This window comes from Triticum aestivum, chromosome 3D, assembly GCF_018294505.1.
Source record: "Triticum aestivum cultivar Chinese Spring chromosome 3D, IWGSC CS RefSeq v2.1, whole genome shotgun sequence".
NCBI lineage: Eukaryota > Viridiplantae > Streptophyta > Magnoliopsida > Poales > Poaceae > Triticum > Triticum aestivum.
The window spans coordinates 489,192,283-489,218,630 of record NC_057802.1 but is presented as its reverse complement, the minus strand read 5'-3'; positions in this window follow the sequence as shown (position 1 = coordinate 489,218,630).

The following is a 26,348-nucleotide window of genomic DNA, read 5'->3' as shown; positions in this document are numbered from 1 at the left end:
TGTAAAAGGTTACAAACCTATTCCAAATCAGACAAGTGCTACTTTGTAGGTTATACCAAAATGTTGGGTATTCCTCCCTCACTATACCGAGGCAAATAGTTTTGCCGCGAAACGGTGTGCTTTTAAAGAGAATGGTTCTTTCAAAAAGGTGAGTGGGAGAATAGTGCAACTCGACGAGATAAACAGTATCTACGTCATCAGATCAAAGGAAAGAGACCTTGGAAGTAATTCCAGAGTTTCCTACTGCGACTGATACGGAAGTCTCTACAATAAAATGTATGAACTTCGGTCGAACTTGCAGCTGAACCACGTAGGCAAGGCTCGTGCAAACCTCTCAGGTGCGCAAACGAGATATTGTTGTTAGACAACATTATACCTACGATACACAAGGAAGCGTTGATGGGCCCTGACTCCGAAATTGGCTAAATGCCAATACAACCCGAGTTAGTTTCCATATAAGTGATTCAAGATTTAAACCTTGATACACCTTTCGAAGACTTAGAGTGTAACGAATATTTATGGAACTTAAAACTGATACGGATAAAAATGTTTTATCCATAAAGCTCGACTTGTTGAAATAACAAGTTCAAGAGTTGACTACGATGAGGTTGTTTTCATCGTAGCGATGCTTAAAGTCGGTTCGGGTTGAACTAGCAATTAATACATATTTCAATCATGAGATATGAAACATGGATGATAAAAGGATTTCCATCTGATGGAAATGAAAGCTAGGACTTGTATATGATACAGTCCAAAGTAATTTGTCGAACCAGAGTTCCAGCAATGGACAGAAGAGAGCAAAATGGAGTTGGAATCTTCGTGTTTTGATGAAATGGTCAAAGGGGTTTTGACTTCATCAATGGGTAACGAAGATGCTTGTAATTCAAGAAAGTAAGTGGGAGCGTAATAATATTTCTAAAAACCTTATGTGCTTGGCACATTGGTAATTGGAAATAAATTTCTTGACACGAATTAGGACTTCATTTGAAAATAGTTTTTCGATGAAGTGCTTAGGCTAATAGCCTCAATATTAGGCATGATGATCTATGGAGATAGATTTACCTAATGGGGCTAAGCAATGAATACATATGGACAAGATGCTAAAACCTTTTAGCATTTAAAATGCCAAGGAGTGATTCTTGCCAAAGTCACATGGAAAGAGTTTTTGCAAGACTCGGTGTCCTAAAACACCGATGAGTAAAATACATGATGCAGATTCCACACACTTTTGTGTTTGGATTAATCATGTATTCCATGGTATGTAAAACAACCAGATATGTCTGATACTCCCAAGGTGTTGCAAGTATGGATACCAAAGTGATCAAATTACTGATCATGGGACAACAGTGAAAGATGTCACAGAGTACTAGAGTAAGTACCGATGACATGGTTTTCTCGCAAACAGAGATCATGAAGAGTTCGTTGTAAAATGTTACATCGATACAGTCTTCATCTTTTCTCCATGCGATTTTCGATTTAAATTAAGGGTTTTGTGTAACACACAATGTGGTGGCACAGTTAGTTGGAATTTGTTCAAACTAGTTACTGTGGCGAATTCTATAACAAGGGCTAAGTATGTTGATGCTTTAGAAGCGACAAAGAAGATGTTGAATCATATAGTTCATTCATGAACTTAGTATAGTTCCAAGATGGCTTTTGACAATGGGACACTACTGCAGGTAGTTGCTCCATAACTCAGTCTGAGGAATCCAGGTTCGACCTGTGATTCACATACATACAAAGCCAAGTCCACACAAAATATGAATTTTGTGAAAACGTGAAAACGCGAGGACATGCAAAGATACACACGGAACTGAAGTCGTCAGATCCGTTGGACATCAGACTATACCACAAGCGAAGCATATTTACACCGGTGTGCCACAGGTGTGAAGCGCATTAGCATAAGCTAGATTATTGTCTCTAGTGCAAGTGGGAGTCTGTAGGAGATATGCCCTAGAGGCAATAATAAATGTTATTGATTATCTCCCTGTTCATAATTATGTTTATGTTCCATGCTATAACTGTTGTGCTTCCCGAGCCCGTATATCCATAAAGGCTCTGGGGAGAACCCATATGCACGTGTGGAATAATAAACGGTAAAATGTATTCCTAGTCGTGGCTCTAAGACTAGCTCAAGTGTTGCATGATGATTATGTTTTCCCAATCATGGGCATGTCTATGCCAAGCAATTTTGAGGGCACAATGTCAGGAAGGACATTTGTGTTGAATCGACTGGAATTGATGTTATGCTATGAGATACATTCGTCACAAGTTAATGGTTTATAACACAGAGATAGTTAATGTTTGCATAATTCCTTAGACCATGAGAGTATCGAGTTTCTTCATGCTTGCTTCATGAACTTTGGGGTTTGTTAAACGTCATCCGTAACTGGATGGCTATTACGGTGGCTTACGGGTTCATGGGAAAGTATGTTAAGAGACTTGCTAGCTCGAGATTGGGATTTGCTCCTCCGATGATGGAGAGATATACTCGGGCCCTCTCGGTGTTACGGTGTCCATCATCGCCTGGCCAGACACTTTGTGATTTGATCACGGGGATGCCGGAACATGAAACGAGAAAAGAGAACAAAACCGGTAACGAGGTAACTAGCATAGTGGTCAAGTTGTTGATCCACGGGAATGCCAACATGTCTCACCTCGGGTATTTGTAACATATCGCGAAGCAACAGGAATAGCACACGGCAATTGTAGGTTCACTCGAATATTTATTCGTGTGGGTATAGGGGTCAATATGGTTGTCCACGGCTCCGATGTTGATCATTGATCGGAAGGGGTTCCGGGTCATGTCTATACTTCACTGAACCTATAGGGTCACACGCTTAAGGGTCATCTATCTGCTGAATACTAGACAGGGAGTCTGAGAGAAAATTACCGAAAAAGTTTCGGACACCGAAAAGTTTCGGACAGCGGAATCGTACCGCAGAGAGAGGTCATCGGATAAGTTTCGATGATACCGAAAAGGTGTTTCGGGATACACCATTAAGTCAAATTGGTTTCGGCACATGCCTGATAATTCTTGGAGGATGCCAGAATCATTCTGGAAGCTTTTTGGAATTTTCAGAAATAAAAACCGAAAATGTTTCGGAGCTGCCGGTACCGCTTTGGTTGTTTTTCGTAGATGAAATTCACTAATCTGAAATTGTTTCAGAACGAATCGAAAATCATTTTAGTGGGTACTGGAATTATTCTAAGACTCTCAGAAATATTTTCGGATTTAGTGGACGCGAAAAATTGTCTTCATGAATAGTGAAAACGCATTCTTGTTTGCTTTTCGCAGAGGAAAATCACTAAACCGAAATTGTTTCGGAACGCGTTGAAAATTATTTTAGTGGGTACTAGAAATGTTCTGAGCCCACATAAATATTTTCAGTTCGAACGGACGCTGAAAAATGTCGTCATGAATAGTGAAAGTGCTTTTTGCTTGGCTTCTTGGAGAAGCCACCTTGAGGGCCTTTTTGGTATTTCCCCCCTTGGCTTCTTGGAGAAGCCACCCTTGGGCTTGGCCTATAAATAGGGGTGGAGGGGGCTGCCTAAAGGATCATCCCTTCTCACATACAAGTGCCATGCATGACCTGGCTTCTCTCTCCCTCCCAGCGAAACAGTTTCGTAGAGCCGAAAGGCTGTCTGGGTTCCGGTGGGAACTAGTTCTGGACGGCGAAGCCCTGCCGGATAGATGACACCGTATGTGTGCAACTCTGTAGAGAGATCGTAGTTTCGGTCTTAGTTCGTGAGTGCCTCCCGAAGGGCTGTCCGTGTGATCGTCCGAGTTTCGAAGGTCCTCTCGAAGGGCTGTCCGAGTGACTGTTCGAGTTTCGAAGGTCCTCCCGAAGGGCTGTCCGCGACACCGTCCGGGGGGACTGTTCGACCGCCTCCCGGAGGGCTGTCTGAGGAGCAGATGAGGGTTTAAATCCTCGCGGTTGGGAGGTTGTAAATCCTAGCTGCGGGGATCTGCACCGCCGATCGTCATCGACTCTACTTCCCGTTGCGCTACGAGTCGGTAACGAAAAAGATCAAACCATGTATGCAGTCTCCATAGTGGTCCTGGGCTGGTGTGTAGGTCGGAAATTTTTTGTTTTCTGCTACGTTACCCTTCACTTGGGCCCAGCCCATCCTCAGATTCCTAGTCAGCAGAGAGCTGCCGGCTGATGAGATCTCAGCAAGACTAGTGCAACGACGAGCCGGAGCATATGCAATAATGAACAGAGAGCTTGTCAAGCGCAGCGTCACTGGAGTCTTCCAGCGCTGTGTCGAGCCAGAAAAAGGAGTGGCAATCCTCAAGGATATCCACCAAGGCGAATGCGGCCACCACGCAGCCTCAAGATCACTTGTGGCCAAGGCTTTCCGCCACGGCTTCTTCTGGCCGACTGCCTTGGAAGATGCCAAAGAGATAGTGAAGAGCTGCAGAGGATGCCAAGTTTTCAGTTCCAAGCAACACCTGCCGGCTTCTGCACTCAAGACCATTCCCCTCACCTGGCCTTTTGCCGTATGGGGACTGGACATGGTGGGCCCTTTCAAGACAGCCCGCGGCGGCTTGACACATCTACTGGTCGCCGTGGACAAGTTCACAAAGTGGATCGACGCAAAGCCAATCAAGAAGCTGAACGGGCCGACTGCCGTAACATTCATCACCGACATCACCACTCGGTACGGCGTGCCGCACAGCATCATCACCGACAACGGCACAAACTTTGCCAAAGGAGCACTGGCACGTTTCTGCATGACGCAGGGCATCCGACTGAACTTAGCATCCGTTGCCCACCCGCAGTCAAACGGTCAGGTCGAGCGAGCAAATGGACTCATCCTCTCCGGCATCAAGCCCCGACTGGTTGTGCCACTGGAGCGGTCGGCTGGCTGTTGGCTTGATGAGCTGCCGGCTGTCCTCTGGAGTCTGCGCACTACACCCAACAAGTCAACTGGCTTCACCCCGTTCTTCCTTGTATATGGTGCCGAGGCTGTCATCCCAACCGACATCGAGTTCGACTCGCCTCGGATCACCATGTACACGGAGGCGGAGGCCAAGGAAGCAAGAGAAGACGGCGTCGACCTACTAGAAGAAGGCCGGCTGTTAGCACTCAGCCGGTCCGCCATCTACCAGCAAGGGTTGCGCCGCTACCACAACCGAAAGGTCAAGCCAAGATCCTTCCAAGAGGGCGACCTTGTGCTTCGGCTGATCCAGCGAACAGCCGGCCAGCACAAGCTCTCGGCCCCTTGGGAAGGCCCCTTCGTCGTCAGCAAGGCACTCGGCAACGACTCCTACTACTTGATCGACGCGCAAAAACCAAGAGCACGCAAGAGAGATGACTCCGGCAAGGAGTCGGAGCGACCATGGAACGCGAACCTCCTGAGAAGATTTTACAGTTAAAAGCAGTATGTATCATGCTACCCTTTTGTATTAAGTATGAACCAACAGGCCCCCCGAGCGGTACTTGGGGACTGCCTTCATTTATCTATGAATGACGAGTGTCATATCCATGAATGTACTATTACATTTGATTTCTTGTCTGGCACCGGGTTCGACTAGTCGGCCCGGGGACTGGCCGCCTTGAGCTATATTAAAAGTTCTACCTGAAGTCAGACAAGTAGTGTGCCGGCTCCCGAGTCCTCTCTTGTTGAAAGTCGCAGCTCGAAGAACCGACTGTCCGACTAGCAAGAGCCAAGGCAGAAAGGATGCCCACATGAAAAACGGCTAAGGACTAACGAACTTATATAGCAAAAAGACGGCCTCCAACCACGCTTGCCGGCTGTCAGAACAGCCGGCTGGCCGGCTTCCTAAACACTTAGCTCTAATCCAACAAAGCTAGAGTACTTGCCCTCCCAATTGGCCAAGCACTCTTCCAGCCACAGATTGCAGAGCAGCTGTCTGACTGGGGAGGCGGCAACCAAGGGAGGGCGGCAAAGGAAACAGCAGAAGGATGAAAAGCAAAGATCGAGGAAAAGCCAAGCGCATGCATAAGTCGTATATACATATAAAGCCCCCAACAGGCCGGCAATAGACATAAGTTCGAATACACCCCCAGTGGGTGGAATTGTGCAGACTTAACAGAATATTGTTCCAAAAGTGACAAGACAGGAAACAAAAGATAGCAGACTAGACTAAGGCGCGGTGCGGGAGTTAGGCTGGTCGGTGGAGATGGCGTCGCCGGCTGCAGGAGTGGCCGGCTGGCGGGTCACGGCTTGGTCACCACCGGTGGCAGGCGACGCACCCGCGCGTGACGTGGTGCTGGAGGCGCGGTCAGGCTGAGGCCGGTCGGCCGCTCCACCATCCGGTTCGACGTCTTCACCCTCCTCCTCCTCCTCGCCCTCGTCGCTGGAGTTGATCTCCTCCGCCGAGTCTTCACCGTCTGCCGGGTTCAGCCCGAACCACTCCTCCGGCTGGGCGACACCGTTGTCATCTACCTCAGGGGCGAAGACGCTGGTGTCGGTGTAGTCGGCGATCGCCGAAGCCTGCCGGATGATAGCCGGCCGCGCCGGCTCCAGCTCCGTGTCGGCCTGCTGCCGCCAGGTAGCCAGCTGCTCCAGACTCAGGCCGGGGTACCAGGCCTTGACGAACTCCAGTGCCCGCCTGGTGCCGGACCGAGCTGCCGAGGCCTTCCAGGCTTCGAAGCGACCGACCGCCACCTCCAGCCAGTCGGCAGTCCGACTGGGGGTGCGGGGAACCACTACGCCGGGCCAGAGGGCGGCCAATACTTGCGCCCCGGCACGCTGAAGCCGGCGGAGCAGTCGGTGAGCCGGCTGGAGACGGGCCTGGATCGCCAAGAGCTGCTCCTCTAGCGAACGGCCAGCGCTTGGTGCAATCTCGAAGCCAGCCTGCCTTCGCGCTTGGCGGCAGGCCTCGATGATCTGGTTGGCGGCGGTAGAGTAGCCAAGGAAGTACTCTGTGCAAGAAAGAAAGAGAAAGAAGAGAAAACACCAAGTCAGAAAACGAGCCAAAAGCGGCAGACGGCAAGAAAGGACGAAGAAGTAGGCGGCTTACCGTCAACCAGATCTTCGATCTGACCATAGCCAGTGATCAGAGTCTGCCTTGCTTCAGCCCAGCCAGCCGCTTCGGTCTCGTACTCAGCCTGGAGGGTGGCTTCGCGGTCCTGCACCGCCTTCAGAGCCGCCTTGTGGCCCTCCTCCTGGTCGGCCAACTTCTTGGCCAGGCGGTCGCGTTCCTGCACCAAGGCAGCAAGCTCGGCCTCCTTGGCACGAAGGGCAGTCTGAGACTCTCCCAGCTGTGCCCTCAGACCGGCGTTGGCCACTGCAGAGACGGCAAAAAAAGAAGAAACAATAAGAGGAAGTCGTCAAGAAAGATCCGACCCGACTGCTCAGCAGTCGGCCCGAATCTCGGGGACTACACCCAGTGGGTGTGCTGACGCGCCCCCACATGAGATAAAGAACAAAAGCACTTACCCGGCTCTCAGTTAGGTCGGCGGTCTTCTGGGTCAGCTCCAGAGCCTGGGAGTTGAAGGCGGCCGCACGAAGATTGTGGTAGTCCTACAAGATAGGCAGAAGATCGAAGTAAGAACAAGAATAGCAAAGCCAAATCCACTAAGAAGTTCCAAGCCACCTGCTCAGCAGCCGACTCGGAACTCGGAGACTACACCCAGTGGGTGCGCTGACGCGGCCCCACGGAAGAAACCAAGATCAAGAAGAAGCAAGATAAGAAGCCTAACCCGGATGGCCGCCCGCGTCGCAAGGAATTCGTCGGTGTATTGCCTCAGCGCCATAGCTTGGGCTTGGAGCCGGGTCCGGACGTCCTGCGCGGCCACGTTCATCACGGCCGTCCCTCCGCCCGGCGTCCACCCTGAGGTGGCGCTGGCCACCTCCACATCCTGGGCCGAAGAGCTGGAGCCCGCGGCCGGCTGCGGCTCCGACGCCGCCTTCTGTGGCTCTGACGCAGCCTTCCCCGCGCGCCGGCTCGGCGGCATCCGGTCCGCCAGCTCAGTCCTCGCGGCCGGCTCGCCCCCCGCCGACTGCGCAGGCGGCAGATCAGGCCGGCCACCTTGAGCCGCCCCAGTCGGTGGAGTCAGCGCCGACGCCCTCTCCAGGATGATGACGTCGTCATCCCTCTCCAGCCTCGGCTGGTCGCCGCCGGCCTCTTCTGGCGGAGGCTCCGGGGCCCCGGCCGCTGCGACGCGCAGTGGGGTGACCAACAAGGCCCCCTCCTCCATCTCCTCAGCTGCAGCCTCCGCTTGGGCCTTGGCTACGGCGTCGGCGCACGCCTTCGCCGCCTCCTCCCCCTATGCCGCCTGGGCGGCGGCCGCCTTCCGCGCCTCCGCCTCTCGCGCCTCCCGCTCCTCCCGCACCTCCCGCGCGTTCCACTCCGTCGCCGCCTGAAGGTCGGCACGGGGGTCCACGCGGCGAGTGGTGCTCCCAGATCCCCTCGGTGACTCAACGACGGAGGCGGCAGCTGCCCGCTCGAGCGACAACGGAGCTCTGGTTGTTTGGAGAAAAAGACAAGGATTCAGGAACCACCAGAGAAAAGAAAAAAGAGTACACGAAGGAGTTTGAACTTACGCCGACACCGTCTGCGGTTGCTTCACTGTCTTGCGGAAGCGAGCCGCCTTCGCGGCCGCCTCCTCCCACCTGGTCGCCGCCGCCCCGCCCCTGGGCTTCTTCGTCTGACTGCCGAACAAACCCTGCGCGGCACGACGCTTTTGGCCGCCGCCCCGAGCAGGCGGTGCAGCGGAGGAACCCGCGCCGCGGCCAGACGCCGGCTGACGGCGCGGGACGACTTCGGCCTCGTCGTCGTCCGGCCAGTCGTCGAAGCCGACTCCATGCCCGGAGCCGCCTGCTTCCCCGCCGGCTTGGCCACCACCCAGCTCGGTGTTGTCGTCCATAGCGGCCGCCCCCAAGTCGGGGTCCTCCAGATCGTGCTCCGTCCGGTCGGGGGCGAATCGGCGCTCCGCGTCCGACCCGCCTGCAGGCCGAAGAAGAGGGCTCTGTCGAAAACAAGCCGACTAATCAGAATCGGCCAAAAGGAACTCGGCAACAAAACTGAGAGAAGAAGAAGAGACAAGGAGAACATACCGTAGGCGGCGGATTGGCTCGGCAATATGGCTCCTTGCCAAACTGCCACTCTTCGGAGAGTTTGCAGTTCGCAAGGTAGTTCACCATATAGGCCACCTCGTCGTGCGGCATGTCCTTGGTACACATCCGGCTCGGATCGAGCTGGCCACTCATCTGCAGATCAGATGAGGGCGGCTCTGAAGCAGGAGTACCCGGCGCGTGACGAAGGCGGCCAGCAGGTCGGACCCCGACAAGCCCTCCGACTGGGTCATCGCTCGCACTCGGGCGACGGCTGCGGTTCCAGCCGGCGTCAGCGTCACGGCCCGGTAGGACCACTGGGGCCGCCTGCCCGCTGGTGGGCCGGCTACGTAAGCCGGCAGATTGACGTAGTCGCCCTGCGGGGCGACGTTCTTCACGTAGAAGTATGACTTTTTCCATAGCTTCACCGACTGGATCAGCGTGATGATGGGGAAGGGGTTGTCGGCAGCCACCCTCCGCATCGCGATGAAGGCGCCAGTCTGAGCCGGCATGCCCTGCATGCGCATGCCCAGCTTGGACTGGAAGAACTCCCCCCAGAGCTCGAGGGTAGGGAGGACGCCGAGATAGCCTTCGCACAAGGTGACGAAGGCAGACAGCAGCACCACCGCGTTCGGGGTGAGGTGGTGCGGCTGGAGCTGGTAGAACTCGAGCCAAGAGTGGGAGAAGGCGCTCACTCGCAGGCCGATGCCGTGCAAGAAATGCGAGCGGAAGACCACCCGCTCGCCCTCCCGCGGCTCCGGCGTAATCTCCTTCGCCGGAGTGAGACGGACCTCCACCTTGTCCGCGCCGGGCAGCCGCCGCGTCTTGCGGAGGAATTCGACGTGATCCTTGTGGACGTTGGAGCCGTCCCAATCCCCGCCGTACTGCTCCATGGCGGGAGGCATGGCGAAAACGAGTGCGGCGGCGGAGGAACAAGTGGTGGAAGAGCGCGGCGGCGAGGCGCTGTTGCAAGAAACGGCAGGAGGAAGAAGATGATGGAAGGAGGAGGAGCGTGCGAGAGCCTGCTGCTCTCCCACTCCCCCTACTTATAGCTTCACGAGGTGAAGCCGGGGAGGCCGGACGTGGGGTGAGACGTGGGATTAACTGCACCCACTCCCCCCACGCCTCGCGATTATTACGCCCTAAAGGCGTGCCGAAACCGCCGCAGGGAGACGTGCGGGCGGTTTCGGGCTATAGAGGATCCACGCCTGGGTCCGGGCATGGGCGTGGCGGGCCCCCGCCCTGCGGCGACGTCCCGTCGCACGCGTGGGCTGGCAGGCTTTTTAGCCAAGAGAGGCCACGTGGTTCGCAGGCAGCAAGTGGCCGGCCCGCGGCCCGGTGCATGCGTTGGCGAGCTCCCGCCCTTCGACTCCAAAATTTTTGGCCAAGACGGCGCGCCTAACCGAAGCCGGCTCCCAGCTGCCGGCTTGTCAAGATAGGAAACTGATCGAGCTTCTCAACTCCTACCCAACCTCGAAGCCCAATCAGCTTCGGGGACTACTGTCGGAGGAAATGGCCACGGGTAGCCTAACCGACTGCCCCTGGCTCTTCCAATAAAAAAATTATCAGGCCTTTGGGCCTTCAAGCATTCCAAGCATTGGGCCGCCTTCCCGGGCCGGCTACTTCTGAAGCCGACTCTCAGAAGGCGACCCAGCCTCAGCATCCTCCCCCCAAGATAACCACGGGATGGCCGACTCCCCAGAGCCGGCCATGAAGAACGCCGACTCCCCAGAGTCGGCCACGAAGAGCGCCGACTCCAAGAAGCCGGCCAAGACCGCACCCACCAAAACTACACCCACGTAACGGTGACAAGACGGGGTGTGGCCACAGTGCGGCCCATTACCCCCGAAGCCCGAGGCAGGCATAGCCACAGGACGCCGTAAGGGACGGCCGTCTCCCGTCCGGCTCGGCACTGTTGCCATGCTGGCCTCAACGTCACCCACGACAGACGCCAGTACGGCCCACGGGCGGCGGACCCCTTTAGCCAGAGAGAGGCGCGAAGGCGGCCTGGCCTCCCCCAGTCGGCCGAGGGCGTAGCCGGCCCCCAGAAGCCGGCTACCCCCTTTCCTCGAAGCATGTGCCACATTAAGGAGACAAGACGAGGTGAGGCTACAGTGAGAGCCCTCGAGGCGGCACACTGTAGCCACTCTTACCTCGACGAAGCCCTCGTCATCAGGGACAAGGCTACAGTAAGCAGCCGCCGAAAAGGCCCTAGGCAGTGGGGCCGGCCTGTTGACCAAGAGGCCGGCAACCGGCGGGGACCCACCAGTCGGCGGGCCCCAGCGGCCGGTGGAGAAGCCGCCGAGCGCAGACTCTGACGACTGGGACCAGCGCCCAGTCGGATTACAATTGTACCCCCGGGGGGAAGGCCTATATAAACCCCCCGGGGCACCCATGCAAAGGTTTGGCTTCTTAGCATTACACACACACCATAGAGAGAGGGAAGCAAGAGCTAGCCTTGCTCTTCTTCTCCCTTGAACCGAGCAGCTCTAGGAGCATTTGTAGCTACTCTTTCTGATCTAGTGATCATGCGGAGACCCCACAGAGCAGGACTAGGGGTGTTATCTCCTCGGAGAGCCCCGAACCTGGGTAAGATTCGCCGGCGTGCATGTCTTCGCCTCATCCCGTTTCCAAGCACCGGCGACGTCTTACTGGCACCCACTATGATAGGCCATCCGTTGGCATATGTCGCACCTACCACCCGACAAGGTAAATGATAAAAGAAATAATTTATGAAGTGTGAATGCTAGCAGGTGCACAAGTTTGATCAATGATAATTTCAATCACCTTTTCTAGCATCATTATATGTCATAACAGTAGCTCAACTCATAGAACTTTTCAATGTCAAGTAACAAGCTATTCACATGTTAAAGCATAGACCATAAACTTTCTTGAAAACTAACAAACTATGATCTCAGTCATCAAACAATTACAATTCATCTTATTTTCAGGAAGAGTCTATGTCAGAGCTTTGATTCAGCAAACTTCACATACTCAACTATCATTTAGTCTTCCATGATTGCTACCACTCAAAGCATATTTTTAGAACAAATATTCATCAAACACAGAGAAAGTTAGGGGCTTAATGTTTTGCCTCCCAACCTTTTACCTCAAGGGTAATGTCAACAATAATAATTCATGCTCAAATATATTTGAATGGCCATATATGCTTAGATCTTTCCATCACATGATGCTTGCCAACTAAAGAGTAGGTTGGAATGAGAATGAATACTATTGACTCTTGCATAAAAGTAAAAGATGGGCCCTTCGCAGAGGGAAGCAGGGATTTGCAGAGGTGCCAGAGCTCGAAGGTAAAACAGAGATCAAAATAATTTTGAGAGGTATGCTTTCATTGTCAACATAATGACCAAGAGTTCCCAATATCTTCCATACTAGTTACATTATAGGCGGTTCCCACGTAGAAAGGTAAATTTTTACTCCCCCTCCACCAACATTCACACTCCACGGCTTGTCCGAAACAACGGGTGCCGTCCAACTATCAACATTCCTGGACGAGTTTTGTTTAAATTATTTGCGAATTTGTTTTTGATCTTTTGATACTGGGCATCCCAGTTACCAGCCATATTCTCATGAATGATGAGCGGAGTCCACTGAGGGATTCCTGGACTAAGGGGTCCTCGGGCGTCCGGCCTGTTACTCATTGGGCCGGACTGATGGGCCGTGAAGACACGAAGAACGAAGACTATACCCGTGTCCGGATTGGGCTCTCCTTGGCGTGGGAGGCAAGCTAGGCGACCGACTATGAAGATTCCTTCTTATGTAACCGACCTCATGTAACCCTAGATCTCTCCGGTGTCTATATAAACCGGAGAGCATAGTCCGGATAGGACAGATTCATTACCATATACTCATAGGCTAGACTTCTAGGGTTTAGCCATTACGATCTCGTGGTAGATCAACTCTTGTAACACTCATATTCATCAAGATCAATCAAGCAGGAAGTAGGGTATTACCTCCACAGAGAGGGCCCGAACCTGGGTAAACATCGTGTCCCCCATCTCCTGTTACCATCAATCCTAGACGCATAGTTCGGGACCCCCTACCCGAGATCCGCCGGTTTTGACACCGACATTGGTGCATTCATTGAGAGTTCCTCCGTGCCGTCGCTAAGAGGGTTGATGGCTCGCCTTGTTGTCAAGGATAATATCATCTCCGGAGGAGCCCTGGCCCTGGGTCAGACCCTCCGTCTTGGCGGCTTCGTCATGACCGCCGGCTCGGCCCTTAAGCCGACGATGACCTCTCAAGTCATCAAAAATCACCTCCGCGTTGATCCCGAATACTCCGCCCGCATGGATCCAGTGGAGTTGTCGTCGTTGAACGAACTCCTAGATCGCATGGCCGCCTTGGGGGTCGCTACAGACTATGATCGGGTCAGGCTTAAACCCGACCAGAGAGAAATTAAAACTCCACCGATCACCCATCAGATAGCGGTAGTCGAGGAGCGGAGCAACTCTTCCACTATATTAAAGACGAACTATGTTCGGGTCGCCGATCTTGAAGAGCCGGATACTTTCCGGCAGAAGGTCATGTCTCTTCCTCCGAACATAAAGTCGGATGACGAGCGTAAAAAATCAGTCGATATCCTGGAGCCCGAACTATCCGGCCCGGTAGACCTCCAAACTCCGGATCCAAAACCAGGTCAGGGTTCGGATTCAATTCCACCCACCCACCCGGACATAGATGCTCTCAGAAGCATCAAACAACAGCCTCAGGAAACGGTCCACCACTTCTGGGGCAGATTCCTCCTTGTAAAAAACAAGGTAAAAGGCTGCCACGACGAAGACGCGATAGCATCATTCTGCAACAACTGCGCGGACGAAGGTATCCTTAACGCCATCAATCGCTGCCGCATACTAAAGTTCGCTGACCTAGCAACCATTGTACAAAAGTACAGTGCGATGGAAAGCGCCTGGAAAACTCAGGCAGCTGGCTGGGAACCATCCTGGCTCCCCTTAAAGGCGAAAAGGACGCGCCCCATGGCACGACCAGCTGAACAGTCAAAAAAACATAAACCTATTCCGCTGCCAGGCACTGTTCTGGAGGGATGGCTCAATGGCCCATGCAAAATACACACGACGCCAGATACCGTGGCTACCCACAGCCTTAGAGCATGTTGGATACTCCGGCAGGTAGCCAAGAGCGACGAGGGCATCCTTACCAAGGACACCCCAGAACAGCACCCTCCAGCAAACGACGACAATAGGGTATTGGCAGTCTTCGAGACATCCGCTTCAAACAAAAAGCATAAAAGGGCCCTGCGCGATCTCGCCGAAGTTTGCCAGGTCGCTGCAATTGACCCCAGGAACGACACAGCCATAACCTTCAACGCCAGTGATGAACCTAAATACAGAACAGTCCGAGCCCCAGCTGCCCTAGTCCTCAGTCCCATCGTGGATGGCTTTCGACTTGCAAAAGTCCTCATGGACGGCGGCAGCGGACTAAACCTCATTTACGAGGACACGCTCCACAAGATGGAAATAGACAGGAGCCGCATCGAGAAAAGCAGCACAACCTTTCGAGGTATCATTCCCAGCCGGGAAGCTCGGTGTGCAGGAAAAATTACACTTGATGTGGTGTTCGGCACGCCGGAGAATTATCGGTCCGAAGAAATAACTTTCCAGGTGGCCCCTTTCAACAGCGGGTACCACGCACTGTTAGGGCGAGAGGCCTTAACGCGCTTTCAAGCCATACCTCATTATGGGTATATGAAGCTAAAAATGCCTAGGCCTAATGGAATAATCACCCTCATCAGCGATCCGGACATAGCCCTCCGCGCCGAGAATAAAACCACATCCTTGGCCCTTGAGGCACTGTCTGAGGCCCTTGCGGCCGAAGAACTAAGCGCACTACGCTCCACCATGGATAAGGACGATGTGATCTTGGATAAATGACCCAAATCCACTTCGTTCAAGCCAACAGAAGACATAGTCAAATTTCAGGTCCATCCAACGGACCCGAAGAAGGCAGCGTCTATCGTAGCACAGCTCAGCCCTGCAATCAACGCCGCACTACGAGACTTCCTGCGCAAAAACTGGGATATATTCGCCTGGCATCCTTCCGATATGCCAGGAATGCCGCGCGAGTTGGCCGAACATGGCCTCAACATACTAAAGGGATATAAGCCGGTCAAGCAAGCTCTGCGGCGCTTTTCCGAACCCAAACGACAAGCTATGGGGGAGGAGCTAGCCAAACTCATAGAGGCCAGATTCATCAAAGACATTAAACATCCGGATTGGCTGGCAAACTTGGTAATGGTACCAAAGAAGGATAAATCCTGGCGCCTATGCGTCGATTTCAAAGACCTTAACAAGGCCTGCCCTAAGGATCCGTTCCCTCTTCCCCGCATTGATCAAATCATTGACGCCACCGCAGGTCATGACTCGCTATGCTTCCTTGATGCATATTCCGGATACCATCAAATCAAAATGAAGGAGTCCGATCAAGCCGCAACAGCATTCATTACACCATACGGGCCGTTTTGCTTCAACACCATGCCTTTCGGGCTCAAGAACGCCGGCGCCACCTACCAGTGCATGATCCAAACATGCCTCGAGAAACAGATCGGCAAAACAGTGGAGGCCTACGTCGACGACGTCGTCATCAAAACCAGACACGTCGAAACACTAATAGACGACTTGTGTCTCACATTCGACAACCTCTGCACATATGACATCAAGCTTAACCCGGAAAAGTGCGTCTTCGGCGTCCCCGCCAGTAAACTATTGGGCTTCATCGTTTCCAATAGAGGAATTGAAGCAAATCCAGCCAAAATCCGAGCTCTGTCACAACTGGCCACGCCGACCGAACTCAAGCAGGTCCAAAAACTTGCTGGGTGCATGGCAGCTTTAAGCTGCTTCATCTCCAGGTTGGGAGAAAAGGCGTTGCCGCTCTATTGCCTTCCACGGCGCACCGACAACTTCGAGTGGACAGACGCGACGACGGCCGGACTGGAAGAAATAAAAGCCCTTCTGGCGAGCAACCCAATCCTGGCTGCGCCAAACGCCAGCGAGCCAATGCTCTTATACATATCAGCAACACACCAGATGGTGAGCGCCGTACTCGTCGTCAAACGAGAATAGGACGGACACAAATTCCTGCTCCAGAAGCCGGTATACTACATATCCACCGTCCTCACACCATGCAAATCCTGGTACCCTCATTATCAAAAAATAGCATATGCAGTCTTCATGGCATCCTGAAAATTGCGACACTACTTTCAGGAGTGCTCTATCACGGTGGCCTCCGAAGTGCCCCTCAATGATATAATTAACAACCGGGATGCAACAGGCCGGATTGCCAAATGGGCCATTGAGCTCCTGCCATTCGACATCACGTACAAACCACGCAGAGGCATCAAATCCCAGGTACTGGCCAACTTCGTCGCTGAATGGACAGAAGCCGAACTCCCTAAAGAGTACGGCGTGTATTCCAACTGGGTGATGCATTTTGACGGCTCCAAGATGCTGGCAGGGCTAGGGGCGGCCGTCATATTAACGTCCCCCACAGGAGACATCGCCCAGTACGTACTCCAAATATTATACACATACTCCAACAACGCAGCGAATACGAGGCCTTGCTACATGGCCTCCGGATGGCCGTATCAATGGGCATACAACGCCTGGAGGTGCGCGGGGACTCAAACCTCGCAATATCCCAAATCAATGGAGACTTTGATGCCAAAGATCCAAAGATGGCAGCTTATCGCAATGTCGTTTTGAAGATGTCGGCTCGGTTCGAGGGACTCGAATTTCATCACATCGCCCGCGAAAGTAACCAGGCGGCGGACGTCCTTGCTCGTATCGGTGCTAAGCGCGACCCCGTCCCACCTAACATCTTCCGCGAGTACCACGAATATATTCGGATCTTCTTCGAACCCGGGATCCAGCTCCCAGTTGTGGTCCTCAGGCTGTGGGGCGGGGCTGTAAAACCCCTCGGTGATTCTTCGCCAATGCTGTTATAAGCGGATTAGAAATTTGTCAAAGGTAATCCGGGAAGCGGAATGAGTAAAGCAGAAGGATTGGGGCTTACCCAACTGGGAGGATTATACATAGAATATCCATCTCTGTGATTGATCCGAAGAAATTACTCTTCCTCCCCTTTGAACAGCTCGGCTAGTATTTTGGCCAGAGCGGCGGGGGTGCCCGGACCTTTTCGACCGCAGCAGGAGGCATCGTCCTCCCCATTGTAGTGCCACATTGGGAGCCCTCTGTATTGAAGTGGTTGAACCCCTCACGTTATGGAGGTCGCCATTACGTCAACCATTGTTAATCTGGACTGGGCGAGCGTCTTTATCTCGCCCAAGAGTTGACGAACCTCCGCACTGTCATCCTCCTCAAGGCTCCGGGGGCGCCAACTGTGGCGTTTCTTTAGCAGAACGCTTGCAAATTCAGGGAGACCCTTTCGAACTGGATCGGGAAGCGCAATGTCCTCGATGTAGAACCACTCGGAAAGCCATTCTTTAGATGCCTTCCTTGGTGTGCCAGACGGGTATCTGGTATCGGCGATGCGCCACACTTCGGCTCCGCCCACTTCAAATATTGACCCCTCATGGTTGCGAGGGACAAGACAGAACAATTTTCTCCAAAGTTTGAAATGGGCTTCAACACCCAGAAATAGCTCGTATAAAGCAACATAACCTGCGATGTGTAGGATAGAGGCGGGAGTGAAGTTATGCAGCTGAAGGCCATAATACTCCAGAAGCCCTCGAAGGAACGGGTGAACTGGAAATCCGATGCCTCTTATCAGATAGGGGACCAGGCACACTCGCTCCCCCCCCGGACGGATTGGGGGAGTCCTCCGCCTGAGTCACATCATTGAAGGAGACCAACCCTGCTCGGACAGGGACCAGATCCGCGGGAGGAAGAAATCCCTGCGTTTGCAGCTTTGCTAGCTGACTATTGTCGGCATTCTGGGAACGGGGGTCCCCAAACTTGCCTGCCTGTGGCCCACGGTGTGGCTAAGTCAGCGGGCCGTACGGCCCATCTTCATCAACAAGGCACCCAAGACCCTCGCGAGGGGCCAAGCCTTGCGAGGCGGACGACGCAAGACCTCCTCAGGAGTGGCCTATCCAGGCAGGCTCACGAGGAGCGGAGATATCAAGGCGGGGCAAACCTCACGAGGCTCTCGTGATGTGAGCCATGACGATCGACACTAGGCGGGCGCCAGCGCGCGCAGCGTCCTTGTTTCCTCTTTGGTGCTAAGGAGGCAAGCGCGGGCGAGGAGTACCGAGGCATCAGGCAAAGGTTGCCATATCGGTGCAACGAGACCAAGACCAGAAGGACGGCAGGACGGAGGTCATCGTGGAGCCCAAGACGGCGTCACCACCAGAGCCTTTCGCAGGCGAAGACCACTTTTGTCAGGATAGTTTGTACTAGCTGTCCCCCTTCAAATTTGCCCGCCATTGTTGGCTCCCTTCCCACTCAATATTTTGGGAGAGGACCAGGGCCTATATAAGTAGAGCTAGCCACCACAGTGGAGGACAGAGTTCTCATCCGCCAGTTCGCCGCGCACAAGAACACCTCAACCTCAGGAGGCTGTTCTTCCCTTTGTACTGTTCATCATCAGTCCAAGAGGCAATCCACCACCACCACACTGGAGTAGGGTATTACACCACAACGGTGGCCCGAACTAGTATAAATCTCATGTCTTTCTGTGTTGCGAGTTCGTTGAGTTCGTCCGCGAGATCTTAGTGAGCTAGGGCGTGGATCGGTAGGAGGGAAAGACTTCGCGCGCACCCCAGAGTTCGAACCTTAAGGGTTTTGCCAGAACCCCACATCCGACATTTGGCGCGCCAGGTAGGGGTGCGCCGTAGCTCCTCTTCACCAGCCTGCGCCCCGCGCCGCCGCACTTCGCCCCCATGGCAGGTGCCCCGCCATCCACCTCCGCGGCCAGCATCGACAGCAGGGCATCTGGGTACCGGGCCCTGGCCCCCGACCTGCGGCGGGTGCGGTGGCCGACCAAGTTCAAGCTAGAGATGCCGCCGTGTTACGACGGCGCGGCAGACCCATCGCCGTTCCTGCTGGCGTACGAGGAGGCTGTCCTCGAGGCCGGAGGCGACGACAAGATCATGGCCAACTGGTTCCCCATGGCCCTTGTCGGAGAGCCACGCGCCTGGCTGCTCAACCTCCCTGGGTCCACAGTGGCGTCCTGGGGGGAGCTCCACGACCTCTTCGCTGCCCGCTACGTGATGCCGACACACCACGCAGTCGCGGCCCTGCTGGGCGGCTCTCAAGCACCGCCTTCGGATCGCCACATCAAATCGTTCCTCCGTCAGATTGGGGCCACCTCCAAGCGCCTGGGGGCTCCGCCGGATTGGGCTGCGCCAGAGGCCGACCTGACTTTCAGCTTAGAAGACCATCCCGACTCCAATGCTCTGCACGCCCACCATCTGCAACATGGTTGTTACCAAGACCCTCATCGACGGTGGTGCCGGCCTCAACTTGCTCTCCGTAGAAGCCTTCAGCCTTCTTCACGTGTCGCTCGAGCGGCTCAGCCTCAGCAAGTGAAAGTGCAACTATCCCTGGGTGGTTTTGGTAATTCCTAACAACATATAGCTCATTGAGCTAATGCTATTTCAAGATAGATATTTCAGGAAAGCTCAATGATTGGCATGGCATGGATTAGAAAGTGGACCCTTCAAAATGCTAAGGACAAAAGATTGGCTCAAGCTCAAAGCACAAGACTCTACATTTTCTATTTTAGTGATCCAAGATCACATTGAGTCTATAGGAAAAGCCAATACTATTAAGAAGGGATGAGGTGTTGCTTAATGAGGTGCTTGCTCAAAATGCTTAGTGATATGCTCCAAAACCCTCCACTACTTTCTCATATCCACATATGTCCCAAACCACAAGTCCAACTCGGCCCCACCGAGTTCAATTGACATAGCCACTGCCAGAAACCCTAGTCTTTTCGGTCTCACTGATAGGGATCTCAGTCTCACCGAGATGGGATTGTAATCTCTCTGTTTCCCTTCATAACGTTTCGGTCCAACCGAGATGAGCGATCGGTCCCACCGAGATTGCAATGCAAACTCTCTGTTTCCTTTTCGTAACATTTTTCGGTCCCACCGAGATGAGCGAATCGGTCCCACCGAGTTTGCCTGACCAACTCTCTGTTTGACTATTACCAAAATCGGTCCCACCGAGTTTGTGTAATCGGCGACACAGAGATTACGTTATGCCCTAACCCTAATGATAGCGGTCCCACCGAGTTGACATGTCGGTCCCACCGAAACACCGAACGTCACATTATGAACCAATTCGGTCTGACCGAGTTCTCTGATTCGGTCCCACCGAGTTTGGTGATTTGTGTGTAACGGTTAGATTTTGTGTGGAGGCTATATATACCCCTCCACCCACTCTTCATTCGTGGAGAGAGCCATCAGAACATGCCTACACTTCCAATACCTATTTTCTGAAAGAGAACCACCTACACTTGTGTTGAGGTCAAGATATTCCATTCCAACCACATAAATCTTGATCTCTAGCCTTCCCCAAGTTGCTTTCCACTCAAATCTTCTTTCCACCAAATCCAATCCTATGAGAGAGAGTTGAGTGTTGGGGAGACTATCATTTGAAGCACAAGAGCAAGGAGTTCATCATCAACACACCATTTGTTACTTCTTGGAGAGTGGTGTCTCCTAGATTTTTATTTGGTTAAGTAGTCTAATCACCCCCCTCTAGACATACATTCGATCCTACAGCAAGCCCTTCTCAGGAGTTGGTGGTGGAGCTGCCCACTCTCTGGGGCAGATCCATCTCCCCGTCACCTTCGGCACACGCGACAACTACCGCACCGAGCTGGTAGACTTCGACATCGCCCGCATCGGTCTCCCGTACAACGCCATCCTCGGGTACCCGGCCCTCGCTCAGTTCATGGCGGCGACTCACCCGGCCTACAACCTCATGAAGATGCCTGGGAGCAAATGCGTCCTCACCATCAAGGGGGACACTAAGGAGGTCGTGACGGCACTCAGGCTTGCCTTCAAGACCGCGGCGGCAGCACAGCCCCCCGGCGCCGGTACCCCCGAGGCCAAGGAGGCCGCGCCTACCAAGAAGAAGCAGTTGTTCACCCAAGACAAGGCGGAAACCAAGCAGGTGCCGGTCAATGAGGACGGATCTTTGGGAGCCACCTTTACCATAGGCGCCGGCCTTGACCCGGGTCAAGAGGAGGCCTTGGTGAGGTTCTTGCGCGCGAACAAGGAGATATTCATGTGGGAGCCCAATCAGCTAGTAGGGGTCCCGAGGGAGGTGATTCAGCATCATCTAAGGGTATGCCCCAACATACGCCCCGTGAAGCAGCAAGCGAGATTGCAGTCCACTGAGAAGCAGGCCTTCATCGTCCAGGAGACCCGCAAGCTGGAGGCAGCAGGTGCCATCCGCGAAGTTCGATATCCCGAGTGGCTGGCGAACCCCGTCGTAGTGCCAAATAAAGGCGGGAAGGAACAGATGTGCGTCGACTTCACCAACCTTAATAAATCCTGCCCCCAAGATCCGTTCCCGCTCCCGCGCATCGGGAAGATCGTCGACTCCACCACCCAGTGCGACCTGCTGTGCTTCCTGGATGCGTTCTCAGGGTATCATCAGATCAAGATGGCGGTGGAAGATGTGGAGAAAACAGCCTTCCTGACACCATGTGGGGTGTACTGCTACACCTGCATGCCCTTCGGGCTGCGTAACGCGGGCGCGACTTTTCAGCGGCTGATGCACATCGCCCTAGGGCGGCAGCTCGGGAGAAACACAGAGGCCTACGTCGACGACATAGTGGTAAAGTCTCGCGTGGCGAGGACATTGATTCAAGACTTGGAGGAGACCTTCGAGAGCCTGTGCCAAGTGAACTTGAGGCTTAACCCGGAGAAGTGCGTGTTCGGCGTCCCCTCCGGCAAGCTGCTGGGATTCCTCGTATCCCACAGAGGGATCGAGGTGAACCCGGAGAAGATCAAGGCCATCGAGGACATCAGCCCACCATAGACCCTCAAAGAGATGCAGAAGCTAGCGGGGCGGGTGCCCGCATTGGGGCGTGTCATCTCCAAGCTAGGAGAGAGCGCCTTACTCTTCTTCAAGCTCATGAAGAAGAAGGGCCCGTTCGAGTGGACCCCGAAGGCCGACCAAGCCTTCCAAGACCTCAAGAAATACCTTACCAGCCCTCCGATGATGGTGGCACCTCGGCCTCTCGAGCCCCTAGTACTCTACCTTGCCGCCACCCCGTACTCCGCCAGCGCGGCGCTGGTGGCGGTTCGGGAGGAGCGCTAAGACAAGGGCGCGCTGCGCCAAGCCGGAGCTAAAGTGGTGCAGGGTTAGGAAGGCACAGCAAAGGCCTCAGCGGCAGAAGACCAAGCTCGGCAGGACAACGTCGCAGAAACTCCCGAAGACAATCAGGTCTCAGGAACCCTGTCGGGTGGTAGGTGCGACATATGCCAATGGGTGGCTTATCATTGTGGGAGCAAGTAAGACATCGCCGGTGCCTGGAAACGGGATAAGGCGAAGACATGCACGCCGGCGAATCTTACCCAGGTTCACGGCTCTCCGTGGAGATAACACCCCTAGTCCTGCTCTGCGGGGTCTCCGCATGATCACTAGATCAACGCAAGTAGCTACAAGTGCTCCTTGAGCTGTTTGGCTAGGGGAAGAAGAAGGGCAAGGCTAGCTCTCCTTTTCTGTCTATGTGGTGTATAAAACTCTATCAGATCAACCCTTTGCATGGGTGTCCCGAGGGATTTATATAGGCCTACCCCCCAGGGGTACAATGGTAATCCGGCTGGGTGCGGGTCCCAGCCGTCAGTGTCTGTGCTCGCCGGCTTCTCCGCCGGCCGTTGGGGCCCGCCGACTAGTGGGTCCCGCCGGCTGCCGGCCTCTTGGCCGACAGGCCGGCCCCACCGCCTGGGGGCCTTGTCGGCGGCTGGTTACTGTTGCCTCGCCCCTGATGACGAGGGCTTTGTCGAGGTAAGCGTGGCTACAGTGCCGCCGCCTTGCGGGCTCTCACTGTAGCTTCACCTCGTCTTGTCTCCTTAATGATGCACATGTTTCGAGGGAGGGAGGTAGCCGGCTATTGGGAGCCGGCTACGCCCCAGGCCGACTAGGGGAGGCCGGGCCGCCTTCGAGCGTCTCTCTGGCTAAAGGGGCACGCCGCCAGCGGGCCGTACTGGCACCTGTCGTGGGTGACGTCGAGGTCAACATGGCTACAGTGCCGCGCCGGATGGGGGATGGCTGACCCGTACGGCACCCTATAGCCATGCATGTTCCGGGATTAGGGGGTGGTAGGCTGTACTGCGGCCACGCCCCGTCTTATCACCGTTATTTGGGTGCAGTCTTGGCCGGCTTCTGGGAGTCGGCCTTCTTCATGGCCGGCTTCTGGGAGTCGGTCCTCTCAGGGTCGGCTTCCTGGAGTCGGCCATCTCGTAGCTTTCTTCGGGAAGGTTTTTGAGGCCGGGTCGCCTTCTGGTAGTCGGCCTTGGGGATAGCCGGCCAGAGGAAGGCGGCCCCATGCTCTGGATGCTTGAAGGCTCGATTGGCCTAATAATTTTTCGAAGAGCCAGGGGGAGTCGGTTAGGCTACACGTGGTCGTTTACTCCGACAGTAGTCCCCGAAGCTGGTTGGGCTTCGAGGCTGAGAGGAGGTCAAGAAGCTCGGTTAGCTTCTTATCTTGATGAGCCAGCAGCTGGGAGCCGGCTTCGGTTGGGTGCGCCGTCTTGGTGAAACTTCTGAAGTCTGAAGACGGGAGTCGGTTGGTGCGCACGCCGGGTTGCGGGTCGGCCGCTCGCCGCCCGCGTACCACGTGGCACCCTCCGGCTGAAAAAAGCCTGCCAACCCACGCGCGCGACAGGACGTCGCCGCAGGCCGGGGGCCTATCACTCCTACGCCTAGGCCCAGGCGCGGATTCTCTGCGGCCCAAAGCAGGCCGCACGCCTTCCGGCGGCAGTTTCTGCATGTTGTTAGGGCGCAATAATCACGGGACGTGGGGGAGTGGGCGCAGTTAATCCCACGTCCCCCCCCCCACGCCTCGCCTCCTCGGCTTCGCCGCACGAGGCTATAAGTAGGGGGAGGAGGGGAAGCGGCAGACGCTCGCACGCACATCCCCTCTCCGCCATCTTCTTCCTCCTCCTTTTCATCGCAGCAGCATCTTGCCGCCGCGCCGTCCCACCAATCTTCGCACCACCCCGCAGCTATGCCGCCGCGGGGTCGTGCTTTCTCCGCCGCCGCACCCTTTCTCGCCAGCTTCTCGCCATCATGCAGTACGGCAGATACTGGGACGATTCCAATGTCCATACGGACCACATCGACTTCCTCCGCAAGATGCGGCGGTTGCCCGGGAAGGACCAGGTGCAGGTCCGTCTCGCGCCGGAGAAGGCGAGCGGGTAATATTTTGCTCGCACTTCCTGCACGGCCTCGGACTGCCCGCGAGCGCCTTCTTCCGCTCCTTCCTCGAGTTTTATCAGCTCCAGCCGCACCACCTCACTCCAAACACGGTGGTGCTGCTGTCCGCCTTCGTCACTCTGTGCGAGGGTTTTCTTGGCGTTCTTCCAACCCTCGAGCTCTGGGGGGAATTCTTCCAAACCAAGCTCGGCACCCGCATGCAGGGCGTGCCGGCTCAGAGCGGCGCCTTTATCGCGATGCGGAGGCCGGCAGCCAACAACCCCTTCCCTGTCATCACGCTGATCCAGTCGGTGAAGCGCTGGCAGAAATCGTACTTCTACGTGAAGAACGTCGCCCCGCAAGGCGACTACATCAACTTGCCGGCTTACATAGCCGGCCTGCCGGCTGGGAGGCGGCCCCAGTGGTCCTATCGGACCGTGACGCTGTCGCCGGCTGGAGCCGCGGCCGTCGCCCGACTCTGGGTAATGATCCAGTCGGAGGGCCTGACTGGGTCCGACCTGCTGGCCGCCTTCGTCATGCGCCGGGTGCTCCCGCTTCAAAGCCGCCCTCATCTGATCTGTCAGATGAGCGGCCAACTCGATCCGAGTCGGATGTGCACCAAGGAGATGCCTCATGACAAGGTGGCTCATATGGTGAATTATCTCGCGAACTGCAAGCTCTCCGCAGAGTGGCAGTTTGGCAAGGAGCCGTACTCCCGTGCTCATCCCCCGCCTACGGTATGCTTTCTTTATCTTTTCTTCTTTTAGTTTTGTCACCAAGTTTTTCTTGGCCGACTCTGACCAGTCGGCACGTCTTGGCAGAGCCCTCTCCTTCGACCTGCGGCCGGGACAGCGGGGGCGGATCGCCGATTTCTCCCCGACCGGGCGGAGCATGACTTGGAGGACCCCGACTTGGGGACGGCCGCCATGGACGACAACACCGAGGCGGGAGGCGGTGAAGCAGGCGGCGAAGCAGGCGGCGAAGCAGGCGGCGACGCAGGCGGCGAAGCAGGCGGCGACGCAGGCGGCTCCAGGCTTGGACCCAGCTTCGAAGACTGGCCGGACGACGACGAGGCGGAAATCGTCCCACGCTGCCAGCCGGCGTCCGACAATGGCGCGGGTTCCTCCGCCGCGCCGCCTGCTCGGGGCGGCGTGCAGAAGCGCCGAGCCGCGTCGGGCTTGTTCGGCAGTCGGCCGAAGAAGCCCAAGGGCGGGGCGGCGGCGACCAGACGGGATGAGGCGGCCGCGAAGGCGGCCCGCTTCCGCAAGGTGGTGAAGCAGCCGCAAACGGTTTCGGGTTAAGTGTAGATTCTCTTGCATATTGTTTCTTTTTTTCTTGTCGATTTCTGAATCCTTGTCTTGTCTCAAAAATCAAGGCTCCGCTTTCTCTTGAGCGGGGTGCTGCCGCCTCCGTGGTTGGATCGCCGGGAGGATCCGGGAGCACCCGCCGTGTGGACCTCCGCGCCGAGCTTCCAGCGGCGACAGAGCGAAATGCGCGGGAGGCGCGGGAGGAGCGGGAGGCGGAAGAGCTGAGGGCGGCTGCCGCCAAGGCGGCACAGGAGGAGGCGGAGGAGTCGGCGAAGGCACATGCCGACGCGGCGGCCAAGGCCCAGGCGGAGGCTACAGCTGCAGCGACAGCGGAGGGGGCCTTGCTTGTCACCCCCCTGCGTGTCGCGGCGCCCGAGATCCCGGAGCCCCGCCGGAGGAAGCCGGCGGCGACCTGCTGGGGTTGGAGAGGGATGACGATGTCGTCGTCCAGGAGAGGGAGGCGACACCGCCCTCGCCGACTGGGGCGGCCCAAGGCAGCCAGCCTAACGCGTCGCCTGCGCAATCGGCTGGAGGCGAGCCGGCTGTGAGGACGGACCGGGTGGTCCGGTCGCCATTGCGCCAGCGCGCGGGGAAGGCAACTTCGGCTCCGGACCCGCAGAAGGCCGCGGGCTCCAGC